The sequence below is a fragment of the Schistocerca nitens genome, chromosome 6, assembly GCF_023898315.1.
Source record: "Schistocerca nitens isolate TAMUIC-IGC-003100 chromosome 6, iqSchNite1.1, whole genome shotgun sequence".
In the NCBI taxonomy this organism is placed as follows: domain Eukaryota; kingdom Metazoa; phylum Arthropoda; class Insecta; order Orthoptera; family Acrididae; genus Schistocerca; species Schistocerca nitens.
In genome coordinates this window covers 693,931,175-693,953,618 of record NC_064619.1, presented here as the reverse complement: position 1 = coordinate 693,953,618, position 22,444 = coordinate 693,931,175, and positions in this window count along the sequence as shown.

The window sequence follows — 22,444 nt, the reverse complement described above, 5'->3', positions numbered from 1 at the left end:
GAGCAAATAAAATGTTACATTCTACAAAACGTTATATAGGGTGACTAGGTACCATACTTAACAAAGATATAAAGAAAAATGTAAACCTCTACATAGAAGTAAACGTCTTTTCGTTAAAAAAGCCCATAATTTTTGCTTGTTTTTTTTCTTTGAAGCGGCAATAACGTACACTGTACCCGCAAAACGGGATAACTCTGTCATTATTTCGTCAGAAACATTGTGGCGTGTCACAAATTCCTTAATTATTTCTAACGCATTTACTGCATCGTTAAAAGTCACGGAGGAATGCTGAGGCTCTTCTGTATAATCCTCATCGTCAGTTTCTTCCTCGTCTCGGTCACGCGATGCACATTGAACTATCTCAGCAATAGTCATGGGCTCTGTAGTGACGAAGTTTTCATCAACGTTCACGTAATCCTCAAGTGATGCCTGCTCTTCAGGTCTATTCCATTCTTCATCATTTGGTGAAATATCGTCAGTATGATCACGTCCACCATAATCTATTCTATTTTCAGTTTACCATTTTACGAGTATAACTAATCTACTGAGAGGGCAAGGGTACATACAAGAATTTGTCAACCATAGAGCAAGAACAGATTCGTGGTGAAATCATGTAGGTAAAAATATTCGATTATTCGCCATGGGTGAAATGAATTCCCAGCAATGAATGACCGTTGCCAACATCAACACACTACGCCACCGATGCCGTTAAGTAAAATTATACCTGGTTGCATTTGCAACAGAAGCAGAAGAAAAGGAAAATAATTGGGTGAAGCCGTGGACTTCACGGCGAGAAGAGAAAGATATACACCAAAATTTGCTATGGGAATGCAAGGTGAGGACGTAAAGCCGCATGAAAATCCCTTTGGGAATGGACGATTGTACATTTCAGGATGTGCTCAAGAAAGTGGCTCCTTATATTATGAAGCTGAACCCACTCCTCAGGAATGCTGCATCCGCAAAATAATACTGCGATTTCTAGCTACTCTACTTTACAGTACCGGTATAGCGCTCTAGCACATTGACGAAAATAATACCAGAAAAATTTGAAGCTATTTATAACACACTGAATGAGAAATATGTGAAGGCAAATAAATGTAATACGTACTGCAGTCATGAAACATTTTTATTTCCACAGAAGATGTAGATTTTCTCCTTTGTATTCTCGGGGGGGTGGGGAGATATCCTAGCCGTACTTCACGGCTAATAGCATCCGAAATTTTTTTATAGCTCTCACTTTTTAGTCTGTTTTTGTATTAGGGATGTCGTAAGCTACACAGTGCTTCATCTGCCTCTAATATTTCTATCAATTTCGTTATATATGAGACGGATCATGTAAATTTGGGAGTCATAATGATAAACATGTCAGACAGCTGCAGCGATGCTAGCGCTCCAAGCAGTTGATTTCTCCATGCAGTAAACATAAAACGAACGCTTCCTTTGAACAAATCTAAGACGAGGAGCTAGACTTGATCAAACAAAATTTGACCAAAGCCTAACTTTAAAATCGGCCTTACCGATCCACTTCCCGGCAACCCACTGTGAATCACTGCAACATAACTTGTGGCCACTGTGGACATTTGTCCGCCTTTTTTTTTTTTTTTATAAAAAAGAAGTAAAAGTGAGAAAAACGTATAAATGAAGTTCTACTGTATTCCCTCATGTAGTTTGTTGTGAATAATGCACTTCAGTTCATAAGGGCCAATGATGTACACAATTTCAATACCAGAAGAAAAAATTGCATTCATTACTTCACATTAAGATTGTCTTTAGCAAAAAAAAGGGGTGCACAATGCTGCAACAAAAATTTTTGATGACTTAGTGGCATAAAATGTTTGAGAGACAGCAAAGTAAAATTTGAAAACAAACTAAAAAAGTTTCTCCTTGAGAGCTCCTATTATGTAAAATAATTCCATTATTGTGCGTACATGGTAGAGGGTAGGAGTTACTAACTACCATCTGTAGTCTTTTTAAGACAACCTTATAGGTATTCAGCATGTACTGACATTTAAAAATTAAGTCGTGATGTGTATGTAAAATGACTCATTCCACATAATTATCATTTAGTGTGCAAATGACCCATAGAGCATGAAACTAACTTAAGTTGAATGTTCTGTTTGAGTTCATATGGGTGCTGTCAGTTACATTTCCAGAGGTAGATAAAAAAAGTGAAATTCGCTGTTAAGAGTAATTTCTATTTGCATCTAACAAATTCTCTTAAAGTTTTAAATACTGATTGTACACAATTTTGTTAGTTTGAGTTAAATCCAGTGTTTGTTACTTTTGATACTTCATGAAATATAAGCCGTGCATGGAACCATGCACCCCCCCCCCCCCACCCCCCCACCCGTTTTGAAAATTTTTGTATTCATGAATGTTTACTTTTGTATTTACATTAATGCTGTTGCAATAAATATTATATTTAGGGTCCTGTAATTCATTTATTTTACTGAGAAGCCCAGTTAACCATGACATATCGTACAGTTAACCCTGGCGTTAAATGGCCCAAAAGTATGGTTAAATTCATTTTAATTGAATCAACTGTGGGTTCTTGGTGAAACATTGTAAATTAACTCAACAAACACCATTTTTTGCCTTGTTTCACAATTTCATTATTAATGTTACTGCATAACCTAGGTTTCAGGTTATAAGCCTATTTTCAAGTACATTACTGATTCCCAAAGATGATAATGCATAGATAAACATGATGACAAGGCAAAGGTAACCATCTGAACTTCTTAAGGTGTCGATCCATTGCTTAATGTAAAATTACACCATTTTTAACAAGTTACATACATAATTATGTCTGCCGCTTGTGGTCTCACTTCCTGAGTATGTGGTCCTGGGTTCAATTCCCAGTGGGGTCAGGGATTTTCACCTGTCCTGAGATAACTGGGTGTTGTCGTGTCATCTTCATCGTCATCATTCATCCCCATTACGGTTGGAGGAAGGCAACGCCAAACCACCTCCATTAGGACCTTGCCTAGTGTGGCGGTGTGGGTCTCCCGCGTCGTTCCCCTACACTCTGTCAAGAAGCATGGGACTTCATTTCCATATATAATTACACACTTCAGCAATCACACTGACATGACCAGACTAAAGTTATGCATCAGCCAAGAACTTTTTAATTATGATGGACTTGGGCCCAAAGTTTTGCTTCTATCCTGGGGTTGTGATCTCAGCCAAAAGAGGTGAATAATTGAATTGGGCTTGTTCATTTAATAATAAGTGTGGGGGTGTACAAGTCTGTCTTTTAATTTCTAAAATTTGTAATTGGTTGAGTTTAGTCCCCTTTTCCTCCATGTGTAAGACTTGTGCATCTGTCATGTATTTGTGGTTATTGTTCATGCTATATTCCACAAAGGCTTCTTCAATCTACAGCTTCTTTAAGCTTGATGCAGATTGACCTCCCAGCAAGACCGACACTCACAGCATGTGTTTTTATAAACTCTGCTTTTTGTGATGGCTGGTTGTTTGTCTTTTGCATTGAACAAGCAACTACCTATTGTCTGAGGCACATAGAAAAACACAGAGAAATCTTTTGCTTTCAAAATGTTACTTATCCCATTTGATGTTTTCCTTATAAAAGGTAATTTGAACCATTTCTTTTTCAGTTTGTCTATGTTTTTCATTGGGGACAGTAGGGACCTGGCTTGCTTCTTCATCTTTTTACCATCCACCCCCGGTAGCTGAGTGTCAGCGTGACAGTGTGTCAATCCTAAGGGCCCGGGTTCAATTCCTGGGGGGAGGTGTCAGAGATTTTCTCCTCTCAGGGACTGGATGATGTGTTGTCCTAATACTCATCATTTGATCCCCATCAACGTGAAAGTCGTCAAAGTGGCGTCAAATCGAAAGACTTGCACCCGGCGAACGGTCTACCCGACAGGAGGCCCTAGTCACACAACATTTACATTTTTTTCATCTTTTTACCCAAAATTTTATCAATGATGTTGGGGTTAAATTCATTATTTGTGGTTATTGTTCTTCTTGTGTTAAGCTCCTGGTCAAAGTCTTCTTGGGACATAGGGATCGAAAGGAAACAATGGATCACATGGTGCAATGCTGCATGTCTACAGGTTGTAGGATGTTGGGTGGAAGCCGGGATGAATGGAGTCTTTTTCATAAATTTTAAATTTATGGTTGCTGTCTTCTAACTTTAAGCGAATGTCCAGGAAATTTATGCTGCCCCCCCCCCCCCCCCCCAACTCCATGCTGACCTTTATGATAGTGTGCCACTGGTTCATATTTTCCACAAATTTGTAGAGTTGTCTATTGGAACCTTTCCACATACAAAGAATATCATCTACATATCTGCACCAATACATAACATGTTTTGCCAGTGGTTTCCCCTTAAAAAAATCAGTCTCCCACTTACATTTCTGTGAAATCTGTGAGAAATGGGACATTAATGTAAAAATGAAACTGCATGTGGCTTTGTATATGTTTTTCTCCTCATCCATGAATAAAAATTTTGAAAAGAGCACCTTTTTAGAGTAAAATTTTGTAGGAAGAAAACAATTGGTCAAATTAACCCCACCACCTTTACCATATTGAAGTAACCACGCACCACTACTGATGTTTACTGGTTTCAAGTATATTGAGCTGGATGTCACAACTGAATTTGCAACACTGACATCCATAAATGTTGACTTAATATCTCTTTCTGCACTTATGTGCTGAAATTTATTAATATTTTTATATTCCAACCTGCAGTACATTCGTTTTTGTTACTGCTTTTACGCAAATAATTTGCTGATATGGAATGGAATAAGATGGTCTATCTTAACCACTGAGAGACCCACAGAACAAATTTAGTACTTCTTTCAACATCTGAAATTTTGTTTGTGACTCACTGAAAATTTTGATGGCATATGGCAAATTTTTGTTCATATACGACTGGGAAAGCCACCAGCCCAGATGACGTTCCAGCAGAGTTATGGTGTTCCCATCACTGGAAGGCAGCCGAATGGTTAATGGAACTCTTCAACAAGATCACTGATGAGGGACAAACAACAACTGATTGGCAGCAGAGCGTTACCATGCCTATCTTTAAGAAGAAGGGAAATCCCGCTGGGTGCGCCAACTACTGTCCAATTCGACTTCTCTGCCATGCCATGAAAATCTTTGAGCGTGTTCTGGACCAAAAGATCCGTGAGATCACACAGAACTGTGGCACAACTGATGCGATTCATGCTGCATCTTAGTCAACAAACATCATGAGAAAGCCAAGCCGCTGCATCTAGCATTCCTGGATCTTGAAAAGTTCTTTGATTGGGTGCCACACAGTCTCATCTAGCACTTTGACAGCATGATGTGCTGGAGCAGCTTCTCAACTGGGTGCAGTTAATTTATGCACAGCAGGGAAGTTACGTCCGTACAACCTCAGGACTATTCGAGGACTTCCCCATCACAGTCAGCACCCATCAAGGTTCTGCGTTATCACCACTTCTGTTCATTCTCATATTGGACACCGTGACAGCTGATCTGCACCAGCCATTACCATGGAGCCTACTTTATGCTGATGACGTTATGGTGGCAGCAGAAAACAAGTTTGATCTGCAGAGCCTAACTCAAGAATGGAGTGACCGATTGGCGCAACACGGCTTGCGCCTTAATTTGAAGAAAACCAAGTACATGACATCAGACAGACATGAAATGGGAACCATCATGATTAATGGTGAAGTCTGACTCGTGTGAGTAAGTTTAAGCACCTTGGTTCCACGATCACCGTTGACGGCCGACTCACTGAAGTGGTCAACACCAGAACTCAGACAGCTTGGGTGAAGTGGCGAACAACAACCGGAGTCACTTGCAACCGCAGGATTAAAAATAATTTAAAATCAAAAATCTATCGCACTGTCATCTGACCAGTCGCCTTGTATGGTTGTGAGTGCTGGCCGACTACAGTTGAGGCAGAATGCCGCCTGTGTGTAATGGAAACGAAGATGCTAAGATGAACAGCGGGCCTCATTAAGTTAGATCACGTTTCTAATAAAAACATTAGCAAACAGTTTGGTGTGGTGTTGCACTGATCCAAGACAAGATGCGTGAGAGTCGTCTTCAATGGTTTGGGCATGTTTTACAGGCTGGTGATGACTCTATTGACAAGGCGGGTTACATACTTGAAGTCATCAGCAGTAGACCCAAAGGACAACCTAAGCAATGTTGGGCTGATACAATTCATAAAGACCTTAAATGCTTGGGACCTTAAAGGCATGAACATCCATCCAGATGCAGCCTGTGATAGAGGAAAATGGAGACAATGGACCCATGTAGTGGATCCCGCAGGCACACAGGACAAATGCTGAAGGAAAAGAAGAAGAATTTATTTAAGGGATGAAGGAATGAACATTTAAGTTTAGTGTCCTGTTGATGATGTCATTGGAGACGTAACACAAGTTCGTACTGGATAATGATGGGGAGGAAATTGGTTGTGTTCTTGTGAAAGGAACCATCCTACCATTTGCCTTAAATGGTTTGAGGAAACCACAAAAAACTTAAATTATATGGCTGAACTGGGATTGGAACTTCTCACCTGCATAATTTATTTGACTACTGGACTTCACATTAACATTTAAATTCCCAAGGGGCATTTCACATCATTCACTTCATCCTAATTCAATAAGGGCATGTCCATTAAAAAGGCGCTCACTTGGGGTGCCTTAACTTGTTTGCAATTGAGTGTATCTGGCTGGATTCCTGCAAAAGCAAATGTAGATTTACTTTGGTGAGAGTCGTCTATGTACTTTCGCAAGGTGGTCCTGGTTCATTTACCTGAAGAACCTTTGTATACATTCTCGTTGGTATGAACATAAGCCAGCCTTGGCTTGGGGGAGTTGCTCGTATGTAAGATAGGTATTGTGTAATGTGTCAAATTGATTTGGTCAGTTGCCTTTAAAGAACTAAAGATGCTGCACAGTGCAATTTCATACATTTGAAATCATACAATGCCTGTCTCGGCGCCGGAAAGATCAGTTTCTTAATTGACAAAGTAAATATAATACACCAACAACTTAACGGCTTCCCATAGTATTTTATTACTGTACATAAGTTCATGAGATCTGACTGACCGGAATACCCTGTACCACATTTCAATCTCCCGCGCAAATTCACAAAGGTTATATATACATAGTTCCATCAGCGGCTAAATATATATTAGTGACTAAATAGTATTTTTATAGCTCGATCGTGGTTACATCGGTACTGGAAGTTACTCCAGCGAAACCACACCTGTTTACGTAATTGCAGGATTAGGCCTACCTGTTAATGCCCATGACACAACAAGGCTTGACAGGTTATAGAGGAGTGGTAGTGGATTCGTCGCATGACTCTTAGCAGTTTGTCACTTGTCACTACTTGAAGATGGCGGGGATTAAAGGTGAGTACCAATAATAATAGAAATTATAAATGAAAATGAATCTTAATTTGTTGTTGCTAGCATTAAGAAGAGTTGATTTTAAGCGAACGAGCGGAAAATCCGTGATCTGGTTACTTGCTTATTACGTAAAGTATAAGTCAGACTTAACATACCTGTGATCCTTCCGTACGTGCTGGTGAAATTGAACATAAGTATCAGAATGAGCTGATCATTACGTGACAATAATTTAAGTTTGATGCTAGTCGAGTTTACAGAACTATTAAACTTTCAAATCTTCGTGATAAGTGTGTTCATCATGTGGGTTAGTGTTTAATTCATTTGTTGTTGTTTATCTCCATTTGTAATGACGTTTTACCTAATACAGTGCTTTTGTGTTTTCTTTTCAACTGCTTAGTTTAAGTGTGACAGTAACTAATTCTTTTTACTGTTTCATTGTTTCGTGACGCTGCCATGGATACACAGCGTAAGTACTGCCAATTTTACTATTGACATTTTATATGCTTGTACTAGTTTTGTTTTGTGTGCAAATTCTTGCCGTTAGTATTTTGCTGGAAGCAGATGGTTAATGTTGCATTCAGGTTAGCTTGCTAATAACTTAGAGAACGTGCTTATAATGGCAGTAAATAGTCTATTTAATTTCAATATACGAATAAAGTCAAATAATCAATGTTTAAGGTGTCCAGTGAATTACCATGAATTGCTTTAATTAGAGACAGTTATGTGGTTAACAGGGTACCTTTCCCCATTTCAGTCTCGTACTCTAGTGAAGCTCGAAGTCTAAATCGATTTTCTATGAATGTAAACTTCTGTAACACAGGGATTTCGAAGTGAGTGCTGGTAATGTTATTTCGTTTGCTTTCCAATACCAGTCTGTTCTTTTTAGTAGAGTGGATACCTGGGACTAAGCTTGCATAGACACGCACGACACATAATTGTAAATTAGATGTAGGTGTTGGCAAAGAACGTAAATCTGAAGTCATTCAGAAGATTGTGTTTGCACACGAAAAATATTGCTTGAATCATTTAAATACCTTCGCAGGTTATATTGGTGTGTTCACCGAATGTGTTGAATCCAAATCGGATTGAAACGGGGGGAGGGTTCAAAGTGTGACATAGTGTAAGGTCACCTGTGTTTGATCTCAGAGCCTGCTGGAATAAAAGAACTGGCTCTCATTCAGAGTAAGATGACGAAGTAATCCATGAAAACCTACTGAAAAAGTTTGGTTAGCCAGTATTCATTGGAGAGAAGCAATGGACTTTCTTTGATTGCGTGTGTATTGTTCCTATAGTTAAAAGTTACTCTTAAAAAAGAGTAATGATTCCTTTTGCAGAATCATCCAAGAAAAATCTTTCCATATTAGTTGCAAGTGGAATGAATTTCAATAGGCCTATGTAGTTTATAGTAAAAAACAGAATCCTGACTTTGGGGTCTTACTGTAATTTTTAAATTTATCAACTACTTTTCTGAGCAGATTGTTAATTCTTACAGTTTTTCATTTTGTTTGTTATACATTAGGCCTATTTCAGTTGTGTTATAGTTAATTTACATGCCTGGTATCAGAACTGCTTTGTTAAGTTCTTCAATTTAATATTTACCATTAGCAAAAGAAGGTGTTACAAATGTGTTCCATTAACCCATTTTCTGGTAAGAGTGTAGAGTGAGAGCTGTGTCATTATGTAATGTGTTTTGTGTAGGAATGCTGACAGGAATGCGTGTGTTAAATAACTTGCAATTACACAAAGAGGGACTAGCAGATGTGTTTAAGGGGGCTAGGATGTCAAACAGGCTGACTGGGAGCAGGAGAGGCACCACAAGACATTTAAATTTCCACTGTCTATAATTTTACAAATAAATTCATAAAACGTAGTCAGAAAGACCAGGAAGGGTTCAGGATTCACACTCATAGCAGAGGAAGTTCAAAAACATAACAAAATAATTTTTTTGTATGTGAAATTTCATCATTTTTTCACTTACTGTTGTCTGCATTTGTTGCTGTAGGTACACTTTTTTTCAAAAGTAAGAGAGGTTCTTTGGTGAATTTTGCACAGCATACAAACCATACTTACAGATGTATGAAACTCTAGAATTTATTTAATTTATGAAAAATTGAATTAGCTGTTACATTTTAAACTTTATGTTTAGAAAAAAAACTCGAATTTTATAGGTAATTTTCTCAATTTTTACCACACTTTTTAATAGATTTGGAAAATTATTGAGTTTTCGTACACCTGTAAGTATGGTTTATATGCTGTGCAAATTGCATCGAAGAATCTCTCTCACTTATGAAGAAAAGTGTACCTTAGCATCAAATGCAGCCAATAGTAAGAGAAAAAAATGATGAAATTTCACATGTAAAAAAAAATTTTGTTATGTTTTTGAACTTCCACTGCTATGAGTGTGAATCCTGAATCCTTCCTGGTCATGCTGACTAAGTTTTATGAATTTATTTGTGAAAGTATAGACAGTGGAAATTTAAATGTCCTGTGATGCCTCTCCTACTCCAAGTTGGCCTGCTGGCCGTCCTACCCACTTGAAGTACTCAAGAATGGAGGCAATTGTACCAAATTCAGAATTGAACAAAAGCATACACACTGTATTTGGTGAAACGCCAACTATAATCATATTGCTCTTGCTCTACACTCGGTCTGGTGTTCTTTCTTCAGTAATTTTTTTTATCCTATTTAAAGATCTGATAACTTCCTATATGTTGCTGATAGTAGCTCATGTGGTGTGAAATTTCTTTGCCTGATTCTTACTGTGTAACTTCTGAGCTATCCTGATAAATCCAGTGACAGCTGTAACACTGATATATTCCTGCATCAGGGGGTTGCCCAGTATTGAACTTCTCCACACAGTCTCAGTCTCTTCCTCCTCCTCCTCCTCCTATTCCTACGCCATCTGGGAAACAGAGGTCTGTGTCCTGTGTTAGCAACACTGCACTTGTTCTATGTCATACAAGCAACCTATCAGCAGTTCAACAGGCTTGTCTTTCTTTGCCCTTTGAATGACTTGGATTGCATACAAAAATTTTGCACCTAATGTGACATGGATTTCATAACCAAAATTTCTCACCTGGAATTACTTGGATTGCATAACAAAAGTTGTATATTTGGGCTTACATACCTCGTGCTATACTTTGATTAAAGTAACTTCCTGATTGACCAATGTTTTTGGTGGGAACAGAGTTGTCGGTAAATGCCACATGCTGATACATGCGCGTGCCAGTGTGATTTCCGTTATGATTGTTATTGGACCTCGGTTCCACTGACCATTGTCTGGGCCTGACATACTGTTGTTTTATTGTGTGAATCTATCTCTGTAGCATATTCAGTATAAATTCTCACAGGAAAGTTGCTTTACTTTTGAACAGTTATTTAGTGGCATCTGATTATGAAACTGTGTGATGAAAAGTGTAAATAAAAAATGCAAGTGCAGATGTACCAGAGTGCTTCTGTTTTTAATCAGCTGATTAATCCATATTGTAAATACTTCAGATCACCTTACTGTGACATCTTGTGAACGTGATCTATTTATTTAGAAGAAGAGAGGTGTGTTACACCACAACAGTACCTGCAGTGTAACACCTCTCTCTTCTCCGAAAGATACAGGTCACTTTCAGAGGATGTCACACCAAGATGACTTGTAGTACTTATCATTTGGATTCTGAGGGTTTGTCAGTTTAGATTAGAAGCATTCTGATACAACTAGACTTGAAATTATTATTATTATTATTATTAACACTTTTCGTCCCACATTTTCATATTCATGTGCTTCTAAAAAACTGTTGAAAAGCAGAGTGACTTTTCTATGTGATTTATAAATGATTCAATACAGAGGGAAATTCAACATTAAACAGACAATGTACAGGCCAAGGCAACATTCAGCAAAAATCAGCTAAAGTAGCAGTCAGAACAGAACTTATGGTAGTGCGCAGCGGTTGTTGCCACATATGTATTCCTGCATTGTTAATATAGCCAGTTACTGCATACATTGTTGATATACGTAAGTATGCCCTCCTGTGCTGTGTTATGATTAGGGAGATTACACTACATGTCTTACAGCCTGCATAACAATAGGCAACACAGTGAGCACATGGAGCCAGACATAAAGCTGTGATTGACAGATGCCTGGCTCCTACAACTCGACTCACTTAAACATCAGCCACAAAGTTATTTTTGATGAAAGTATAATCTGTCCCTCTACTGCTACTATCCCCCTCGTCTACGCCTCTCGCAGTCCCTACCTTCATTCTCTGCTTTTCAATAGTTTTGATCTCACTTTCTATAAAATTATCACTGTGCCGCCGTACTTACTCTCTTTCTTTGAGTGTTTAGCAAGTAGCTGTGAGAAGAAAACCCTCCAGTAAACTGTCAAGCAAACTGTGTTAATGTTTTGGAGTTCTGGGAACTTGTCAGGTTCAGTTTGCTGGTTACTCTTTGTTTAGGCCTACTGAAGTACAGATATGAAGTTTGCTCACACATTTACATTGAAGTTGTGCCAGTTGATTTTCAGGTATTAATCACCCTTCATAACAGAATTTCAACTCTGAATGATTGTACCTAACTCTTAACAAATATGCATTTCAATCTAACCCAGTACATTCGCCATATCTAGGCTAGATGTACTGCTGCTGTTGCTCTGATACTGCTAGTAGGTGTAAACTGTGAAATCACCCCTATTGTATGTGCCTTTTAATAGTTCTGCTTTGATATATGTAATTAAAACACTGATTAAATATGACTTAAATTGTTCTCCAGACAGAGAAAAAAACTACATCAAAATTCAACATGTCCTCAAATATAGAACACAGACTAGAAAATAAACAAAAACACACATGACTATGGAGAAGGAGCTACAGATAAATCAATGTCAGTAGAAGACTAACAGTTTAACCATATTATGAACGTAATAGTAATGAGGTGCTTGCAGCATAACACAACTGCTTTCATATTTCCCAGCTACCTTACTTTTCCATAAGAGCAAATATCAGCAACTTCAGATTCATACAACGTTGAGGGATATTCAAGATGTGGTTGACAATATACTTAATGAATCCTATACTGTTCCATAATGAAGGTGATATTTAAATTGTGTTGGCATAATTTACTGTTACTAAAGTTGGAACTGGGCCATCAAAACAATGTAACTGCCAACATTGATTAACCAGGGAGGCTAGGTGCTATGAGAACATAAATTTATACTTGTCAAATTATTTATTCACGAAAATGGACAACAATGATGCTGTATGGGATTTCGATATATGCCCTAATCTGGAATATCCCTGGGAATTGTCAGTTCCTCATTGCAAGTTTACCCTTTTTGAAGGCATGGAACTCGAAACTCCGCAAGAGGGGGCACTGCATGCCCCCCCCTCCCCCCTCCAAACCCCCCTCGGAATCTATAGTACGCAGTTTTTATTCATTACAGAATTCTCATAGGCCTCTAGAAGTGATTTCTCATGGTGCTGCAAAACCTCTCATTCATTCAGTTGTAACATTGTGTGGCTGATTACGGTGGGACAGTAATATTGCAATTACTGTCATCTTTTTAGAAAAGTGTAACACCAGACACTTGATTATGGAGCACAGGCTTCATTCATTTGTTAACCGTTCTCTCTTGTGTGATAATTATCATACTGCTATACAGTGGATCAATGAAGACAGACAGAAAGCTGCGCTTGTGAGATGTACAGACCTCCTTACTGGCTTCTTCGAAGTATTGTTGTCAAGTTGGCTATCAGGCGTATTCCAACTGTAGCGAGGTGTATAACAACTGTAGCAGAATCAAATTCCCCATTGCAGCCTTCTGAACGCAGTCAACATTAGCTACACACAGTGCTTTCTGGAGCATTGTTTGGTTTCGCTGAACGCCGCATGTACTGTGTGCACAGCGCTAAGCCTTAATGATTGATTTCACAGCAGCTTTGTATTCTTCATCATTAGAAGACATCCAAGAGTATGTTACACTATTTCATATTATTGGAGGGAAGTGTAGTCTGTGTGAGGAAGCTTGGCGAGTTAGTTTAGTGTATTATGTTTATTTAACGGCAAAGGGAATGTTTCTGCCAGGTCCAGATCTTGAGTCAAAATGAGGCTAATCCAGTTAACATCAGTAGCTTGCAAGCCCTAGCAGAATTCTCTGGCTGATGTTTTAAAGAGTAAACACATCACAAGCCGTTAGCTGACCCTGTTTGTAAGTAATTCAGACATTGGGGAAAAGGATATAGGGCTATACCTCTAGCATGGGAAGAGAGCAGAACAGTCACCTTTACACACTCTGGAGAGTTCTCCTATAGTCCTTTCTCTTTTGTAAAAACATCCACTTCCAACACACATCTACTGATGTTCCGGGTGATGTAGGCTGTATAGGTGGCTACCAGTATTGTAAGTTGCGCTTTACAGGTTTTATGAAATCGCGATACTGATCATGTTCACACCACAATTTTCTAAACATATCTGACGTCACGATGTTCACTGAATTGTTGCCAGTATTTCTCTTATCAACATTACTCACTACACATTTAGTAAGCAGTGATATATGTACTTCATAATTTACATCTAAGTGAAACTAAGTTGTTAATGAGCCAGAGTGTGTCAAAAATGTTATAATATAGACAACTTCTTATCTCAAGCAACAATGGGGTGTGATTTTTGGTCATTGAGAACACAAATACTTATAAATCTATTAGTCTCTGATATTATTGATAAATGTACAGTTTTCCTGCTATCGAAAAGACTCTATTAATTGCCCTTGATTTGCATGCAACTAAACGCTTGATTGAACAATCCTTCACTACTCCACAAAAAGTAAAACACATTATATGAGTTGTACATGCTAAGTGTTCTGAAAAGAAAGGTGATTGATAATCTAACAGTCTTGGTTGTCACAAATATTTGGCTGTTTTTTCCAAATACATAGTGATTTCAGTGTTTGGTGTGTAGGTTGGGCCCTAATGGCATGTCTTTAATTGCTGCAAGTGAAATGAGCAGAAATTAAATTTGTGATCTTGACTGGCACAAATAATGGGCAGCTTCTTCAGAATACATCACAATTTCTGGTGCTATGGCTAGGTTTGGGATCTAATAGCTGAGTATAATTGCTGTGAGTAAACCAATACCAGCTAACTTCTTTTACAAAGTATAGGAAATTACAAATGATCACTGTGAATGGCTACCATATCCAACTCACAATTCGTTGTCTTTACTTCATATCATTCATCATGCAAACCATTACCAACAGCAGCACGTAACATAGAAGCTGCAGACACTTTAAATGTGTGTTTACCTTACAGTGCAGTAAAGCTTACTCCACTGTGTACACACACATTTGTATCAATTTTAACTGAACTTTCTATCTGACAATGTTATGGTCACTTAAGCACATCCTCAGAGAGCGAGCGAGCGAGAGAGAGAGAGAGAGAGAGAGAGAGAGGGGGGGGGGGTAGTTTTGTACCACCACCCTCATGATTTCCATAGTTCCCACCCTGAATATGTCTTGTGTACACTGCCAGTTTGTCAGCATGCCTTGAGCCATGCAATTTAATACAACCATTCACCTGCTGTTGTGGATTCATAACAAAAGTAACCTGTGTAGTTGTGTTTGCTTAGAATGAACACCACTAGGTGACCATTACTACCTACAAATTGTGGCTCAGCTAATCTGATGAGAATGCAAAAGAGCTTGTGCTATCAAGCCTGTAGATGTTCATTATTAGGTGTGGAAGGGTCAGTGGCATCACATTCTCTTCACTGGTTAAGGGAGGTTTTATCTGCTACCTTATAGTCATAGAAAAGTGAGGTGGTTGCTACACATTTTAGGCGTACAGTCCCATGGGTTCAGTTGGGAGGTGTTTATCACCATTGAAACCTCATAACTCAGTAATTGTCAGTTTTGAGTTAAATGTTTCTACACACTAAGAAATGTGCCCTGCACAAGGCAAAATTCCTGTGGCTGAGTGCAGGTATGCGTAACTAGTCTCTAGCAAAGTATCAAGACCTCGTGTCTTTTAAGATTCAAATCTAAAGGTGTGAAACCTTGTACCTCAGAAGAATGTTTTTGCTTGGAAATTTATGGGGCTTCTTTCATTATCGTGGCAATGTAATAATTTTTTGTTCCCCAGCTGATTACACTGTCTGACAAAAAAGTGAAACATCTGCAAGGGGAGGAGGAAATGAAATAAAAGTTCACAGGTTGAAAGGGTACATGTTGTTATTTCAGTGATTACAAAATAGATTCAAATTTACAAACAACTTGCAATACAAACCCACTTGCCAGAATGATGTTGTACCCCCTCTGGCTGGGGTGCATCCACTGTTTCACTTCAAAGGGCATTTAAAGCTGTTGTATCCTCTAGTGGAGTAAGCCGGCCTACAACTATTGTAACTGGTTCTCGATATCCTAGATACTGGCACTGGGACCAAATTGACATCCGAGCTGATCCCACATGTTATGTAGGTGACAGAACTGGAGATCTTGCTGGCCATGGGAGTACCTCATCATCATACAGATAGTTCATAGCAACACATACCACGTGTGACAAGCTTTGTCCTGTTCAAAAATGGAACCATGATACTGTTTCATAAGTGAAACATGAGGATGCAAGACGTCTGTAATGTTCTTTTGTGGCGTCAGTGTTTCCTCAGTGAACATCAGCCATGAACTGAAGACAGCTCCCTAGCTTCCCATACTATGATGCCAGGAGTGACATCACTGTGTCTCTACAAAATGTTGGAAGAATGGGACCTGTTTTCGGGTCACGCCACACTCACAGACAATGGTCATCCAGAGTTGCGAAAAACCACGATTCATTGTTGAACACAGTGTGGTGCCATTCATCAATGGTCCAGGGTTGCCAGTCACAGTACCACTCCAATTGCAGCCATTTGTGTTGTGGCGTTAAATGCAGCCAACGCACAAGATGGTAATTCCCTAGTCTAGCTGCTGTTAGTCGTCAACCAAGATGCAAATGACATAGAAAGTTGGAGGGAGTCCATTACTTCTTCCCACAAGACAGGTGCAGATGTGAAGACATTACAGTGTGCTTGGTGCACAATATGGCTATCCTTCTTTGTGGTGGTCAAGTGTGGTTGACTCCCCGCAGGGGGTCCACAACTCTTTTGTGGACACGTGCGTAGCGAGCACGGGACCCCGAGCTAATGTGGCCCTCCTTCCTTTCCGGGCTGCATACCTTCCCTTTCCGCACCCTTCCCCGTCCACCATCTTCGCCCCCCCCCCCCCCTCCTCACCTCTGGCTCTTTCCTCCCCTTTCTCCCCCTCTGGGAGTATGGTTTGTGCCTACGTCCGGAGACGGACGCTCGAAACTGTTACAAATTCCTTTTTTCTACACTTGCAAGTCTTCGTCATTCCTCTGTCCTTCTCTTTTCCTTCCCTCTTCTCTTTGCCCTTTTCTCCGCTGCGGCGTTTGAGACCCCTCTTCTTTCCTTTCCCTTTCTCTTTTTCCCTCCCTGTGCGTGTCTGAAGGCCGACCCACGCACTTCCATGCGTAGCCGGTGACGGGGTAACGCGTAATTCCCCGCCCCAGGTAGACAGGTAGGACACGTACATACCCCCTGGTAACGGCCAGGCCCAGGGAGGGGTGATTACCCGAGCTGATACCTTCCGAAAGTGCCGATTGGTCCCTCCGTCCATTTGTCGGGAGGTGTGACCTGAGGTGTGAACAATCACCTAAGGCGGGAGTGCCCTCAGTGAGGGCCCCCACAAGGGAGGAGCGCGCCATCGGAGACGCCGGTAATCATGGGGGATTCTTCCGCAATGGTTTCCTCACCTTCCACTATGTCTGCTCACAAACGTAAGTTCACTGAGTCTCAGCCACAGACAGTTCTTCCATCGTTGCCACAGTTCCTTGTTGTTTCTCGGTCTGACGAAGGTCACGACTTCTCCACGGTCAACCCTTTCATTATCCAGAAAGGTGTCGACGCAATTGCAGGTCCTGTAAAGTCTTGTTCCAGATTACGGAGTCACCCTGTTGTTAGAAACAGTCAGTGCCCTCCAGGCACAAAAATTGCTGCGTACTTCTCTGCTCCACACCTTCCCTGTCCGGGTGGAACCGCACTGTATCTTAAATTCCTTGCGTGGAGTCGTTTATACACGCTCCCTCGAAGGATTGTCTGACGAAGAAATTCAGCACTACCTGTCTGACCAGGGCGTAACGGCTGTTCATAGAGTTATGAAACGGGTTGACACGAACATCATTCCAACCTGCACTGTCTTCTTGACTTTTGACAAAGTTCAACTCCCATCGAAAATCAAAGCAGGCTATGAGATAATTTCCGTTCGCCCTTACGTCCCAAACCCTATGCGTTGCTATCGATGTCAGCGGTTCAATCACACCACCCAGTCCTGTTCCAATCCGGCCAAATGTGTTACGTGTGGCAAGGATGCCCATGTGGGTGCTTGTCCACCTCCATCCCCTCGCTGCATCAACTGTATGGGTGACCATGCTGCTTCCTCTCGAGATTGCCCCGTTTTTAACAACAAAAAGCTCATCCAGGAAAGAAGAGTGAAGGAAAAGGTGTCGACCTTTGCTGCTCGAAAATTATTTGCCAGTCGACAGCCCACCGTGCCTCAGACAGGAAAATACAGCACTGTGTTTGCTTCTCCTCGGCCAACAAAGGTGGCGGCCACGCAGACCTGCGACCTCACCTTTAGTGCCACGGTCGTCAGATCGGCCAGCGCAAAGATCGCCCATTCAACCTCCCCACTTTCGCCTGCCCACTATATTGCTCACCCTTCATCGGGTTCTGCTAAATCGTGAGCCCAAAAGTCAGTCACCAAGACTTCGAAAAAAGAGCATACTCGTGAAGATGTTTTACATACCCCAACTTCCGAACCATCTGTTCCTCCTTCATCTAAACATCATGTTTCCAAGAAGGCTAGTAAGAAACCCAGTTCATCTCCTTCTCCGCCAAGGCGTGTCTCATCTACATCACCACCTGGCGGTAATCGCCCTCTGCCGTCTTCTGTGTCGCTGAGGCGCACTGCTGGTGGCCGATCAGACGGCCGATCGCTGGTGGCAGGAGCTGCTCCTGAACAACCTATGGATCAGGATCTTCTGCCTTCGGCTGAATGCCATTCCATGCTGTCGGTCGCAAGCTCTGAGCAGTCGTTGAGTTGTCTGCACCCTTGGTCACATTCCTCCATTTTCTGTTCACCCTATGTCCATTATCCACTGGAATATCCGCGGTATTCGAGCCAATCGGGACGAATTGTCGATCCTCTTACAATCCTACTCGCCGGTCATCTTCTGTCTTCAGGAAACAAAGCTGCGTCCCCATGACCGCTTTGTTCTCCCTCATTTTCAGTCCGTCCGATATGATCTCCCCTCTGTTGAAGGCACTCCAGCACATGGAGGACTCATGATTCTTCTCCACCAAACTCTCCATTATCACCCAATCCACTTAAACACTTCCTTCCAAGCTGTCGCCGTCCGTCTTTCCCTTTCCGGATACACGTTCTCTCTTTGTACTGTATACATTCCATCGTCCACACCAATGGCACGAGCTGATCTCCTTCATCTTCTTGGTCAGCTTCCACCCCCCTATTTTCTGGTTGGGGACTTCAATGCCCACCACCCGCTTTGGGGATCTCCACATCCTTGTCCACGTGGCTCACTATTGCTAGACGTCTTCCACCAAGCGGATCTGGTTTGCCTCAACACTGGGGTCCCTACATTTTTGTCTGCCTCCATGACAAATTTATCTCATTTGGACCTTGTGGTCGGTACTGTTCCGCTAGCTCGGTGCTTCGAATGGTTCGCCCTTGATGATACACACTCGAGTGACCACTTTCCATGTGTCCTTAGACTGCAGCCTCAACTACCATACATGCGCCCGCGACGCTGGAAATTTGCCCAAGCTGATTGGACGCTTTTTTCGTCTCTAGCGACATTCGATGACCGTCACTTTCCCAGCGTCGACGATGAGGTCACCCATATTACCGACGTTATTCTTACAGCTGCGGAACATTCAATACCACGCACCTCCGAATTGCCCCGGCGCCCCCCAGTTCCTTGGTGGAACGAGGCATGCCGTGATGCAATACGTGAGCGGCGACGTGCTCTCCGCGTTTTCCGCCACCATCCTACTTTGGCCAACTGTATCCGCTATAAGCAGTTCCGTGCACGATGCCGTCGTGTCATCCGCGATAGCAAGAAGGCAAGCTGGAAATTCTTTATTAGCTCATTTAACACCTTCACTCCCTCCTCGGAAGTTTGGAGTCGGCTTCGACGGTTCTCAGGCGCGCCTAGTTTCTCCCCGGTCTCTGGGCTCACTGTCGCACATGATACATTCGTGGACCCCGTCGCAATTTCTAACTCGTTGGGTCAGCACTTTGCTGAGATTTCGAGCTCTTCCAATTACTCGCCAGCGTTTCTCCCGAAGAAACGTGCAGCGGAAGTGCGACCTCTTGCTTTCTCCTCTCAAAATCGCGAAAGCTACAATACTGTTTTCTCCATGCGGGAACTCCAACATGCACTCTCTTCTTCTCGCTCCTCCGCCCCAGGACCGGATGGTATCCACGTCCAAATGTTGCTGCATTTATCAACCCCTAGTCTGCGTTACCTCCTTCGCCTTTATAATCGAATTTGGACTGACAGTACTTTTCCCAGACGATGGCGGGAAGCCATCGTCGTTCCTGTTCCGAAACCTGGAAAGGACAAACATCTCCTCTCTAGCTATCACCCCATTTCTCTCACGAGTAGTGTCTGTAAGGTTTTGGAGCGTATGGTGAATTACCGTTTAGCATGGTGGCTGGAATCCCGCAGTCTTTTAACACCTGCCCAATGCGGATTCCGAAAGCATCGTTCTGCAGTTGACCATCTTGTTGCTCTCTCCACTTATATCATGAACAATTTTCTCCGGAAACGTCAAACAGTAGCAATATTTTTTGATCTGGAGAGAGCATACGATATCTGTTGGAGGACAGGCATCCTCCGCACACTGTTCTCTTGGGGCTTTCGAGGTTGGCTGCCCCTTTTTCTTCGCGAATTTATGGCAGAGCGCACATTTAGGGTGCGGGTGAACACTACTCTCTCCCGTACTTTCTCCCAAGAAAACGGGGTACCCCAGGGCTCCGTGTTGAGTGTTGTACTGTTTGCCATTGCCATAAATCCAATTATGGATTGTCTCCTTCCTGATATCTCGGGCTCCCTCTTTATGGACGATTTTGCGATCTACTACAGCTCTCAATGGACCAGCCTTCTTGAACGACGTCTTCAAGGATGTCTCGATCGCCTCCACTCTTGGAGCATCGAAACCGGCTTCCGTTTCTCTCCCAGTAAGACCGTTTGTGTTAATTTTTGGCGACGTAAGGAGTTTCTTCCGCCCTCCTTACATCTAGGTCCTGTCAACCTTCCGTTTTCAGACGTCGCTAAATTCTTGGGTCTTATGTTTGACAGAAAACTGTGCTGGTCCTCCCACGTTTCCTATCTTTCGGCTCGCTGTCTGCGATCCCTTAACACCCTCCGTGTCCTGAATGGTACCTCCTGGGGAGCGGACCAAGTGTTCCTTCTCCGCCTCTATCGCGCCTTAGTGCGCTCGAAATTGGATTATGGAAGCATAGTCTACTCCTCTGCTCGGCCGTCTATTCTTCGGTGTCTCGACTCTATCCACCACCGTGGATTACGTTTAGTGTCTGGAGCTTTTTACACTAGCCCTGTGGAAAGCCTTTATGCTGAGACTGCTGAATAAAGTAGCAGATTCATGCATTACAGACATATCAGCCCAGATATAATCCATTCTTTGGCTATTGAATATAAACTGGGTTTTGAAGAGGATTGGAAATTACTTTCATGATGCCCCAGTATATCACCGTGTATCGAGAAAATCCGTACACAGTACCAGTTGGAATTTCTCCACAGATCTCTATAAAACCAGTTATTGCAAGAGACTATCATCCTTTTTAAGAAGGTATTCTTTAGAAATAATATCAAACAAATTGCGAGAAAAAGATAAATAACTTCTCTATAACTTTTATTTTTGTGTGAAAAGGCTTTAAATTCAAATTAAATTCATTTCATGCTCTAAAATCTATTTGAGTGCCAAAACTCGTGTCTTGTTGTGTACCGAAAACTACTATAAAGTAGTATGCCTAGTATCAATTAAAAACTGTATGTATTAGAAAGTTATTTCAGTTTCCTGTAAAATCTGTATTTTCGAGATACAAGGTTTTGCTATATTAACAATGTGTTGTATTTGGTCCAGTATTATGTATGGATGTTAAGTGCCTCTTATCACTATACAAGGTACTTTGACAGCTGTGTAGTGTTAGGTGAGGATACTCCACCGTGTTGTCCAACTCTATAGGGTCAGTGGCATCGCATTCTATTCGCCAATGAAGGGAGACTTTATCTGAAACCTGATGATCATCATAGGTATGGAGGTGACCAGGTACTAATACAAATCTTAGGCACACAATCCCGTGGGTTCACATGGGAGGTACATATTTCATATTTGGTCTAGTATCATGGTCGGATGTTAGACACCTCTCATCATTGTACAGTGCAATTTGATTGTTATGTAGTATTGGGATAGTATCCCCCATCCCATTACCCTGCTCTACTGGCAATGTTTCATTGATGCATTCATTCTTCAAGATGATAATGCAAGAGTACAGCATGCCTACCTTATGAAACACTCTTTTCTTCCAAGAGGTGGCAATCAGCCAAATGGAACGGCTTGCTTTATGTGATGCCCTGAACCCAGTCTGGCATGCTTGGCGTCTATTGAAACTTGCAATGTCTCATCGCAGGAATAACCCTCACTTGCTGGACAACCTCAGGAGGGCCACTGTGGATCAGTGGTACTGTCTTGTAGTTGATAACGAAATGTTGTTAATTAGCAGCAAATTTTGATTTCACAGAAATGCAAAGATATGCACTTTTGAACAGACTGCCTTCACTTTGGTTACCTTTTTGTTTTATTTCACAGTACCCCTACCTCCTCCACACCCGCCTTTACAGTAAAACTAATCAGATACCCTTCCTCTGTGGAGGCTGATAGTCACTTTCTAGGATTTGGGTTAACAAAATGATAGCTTTCACAATGTAC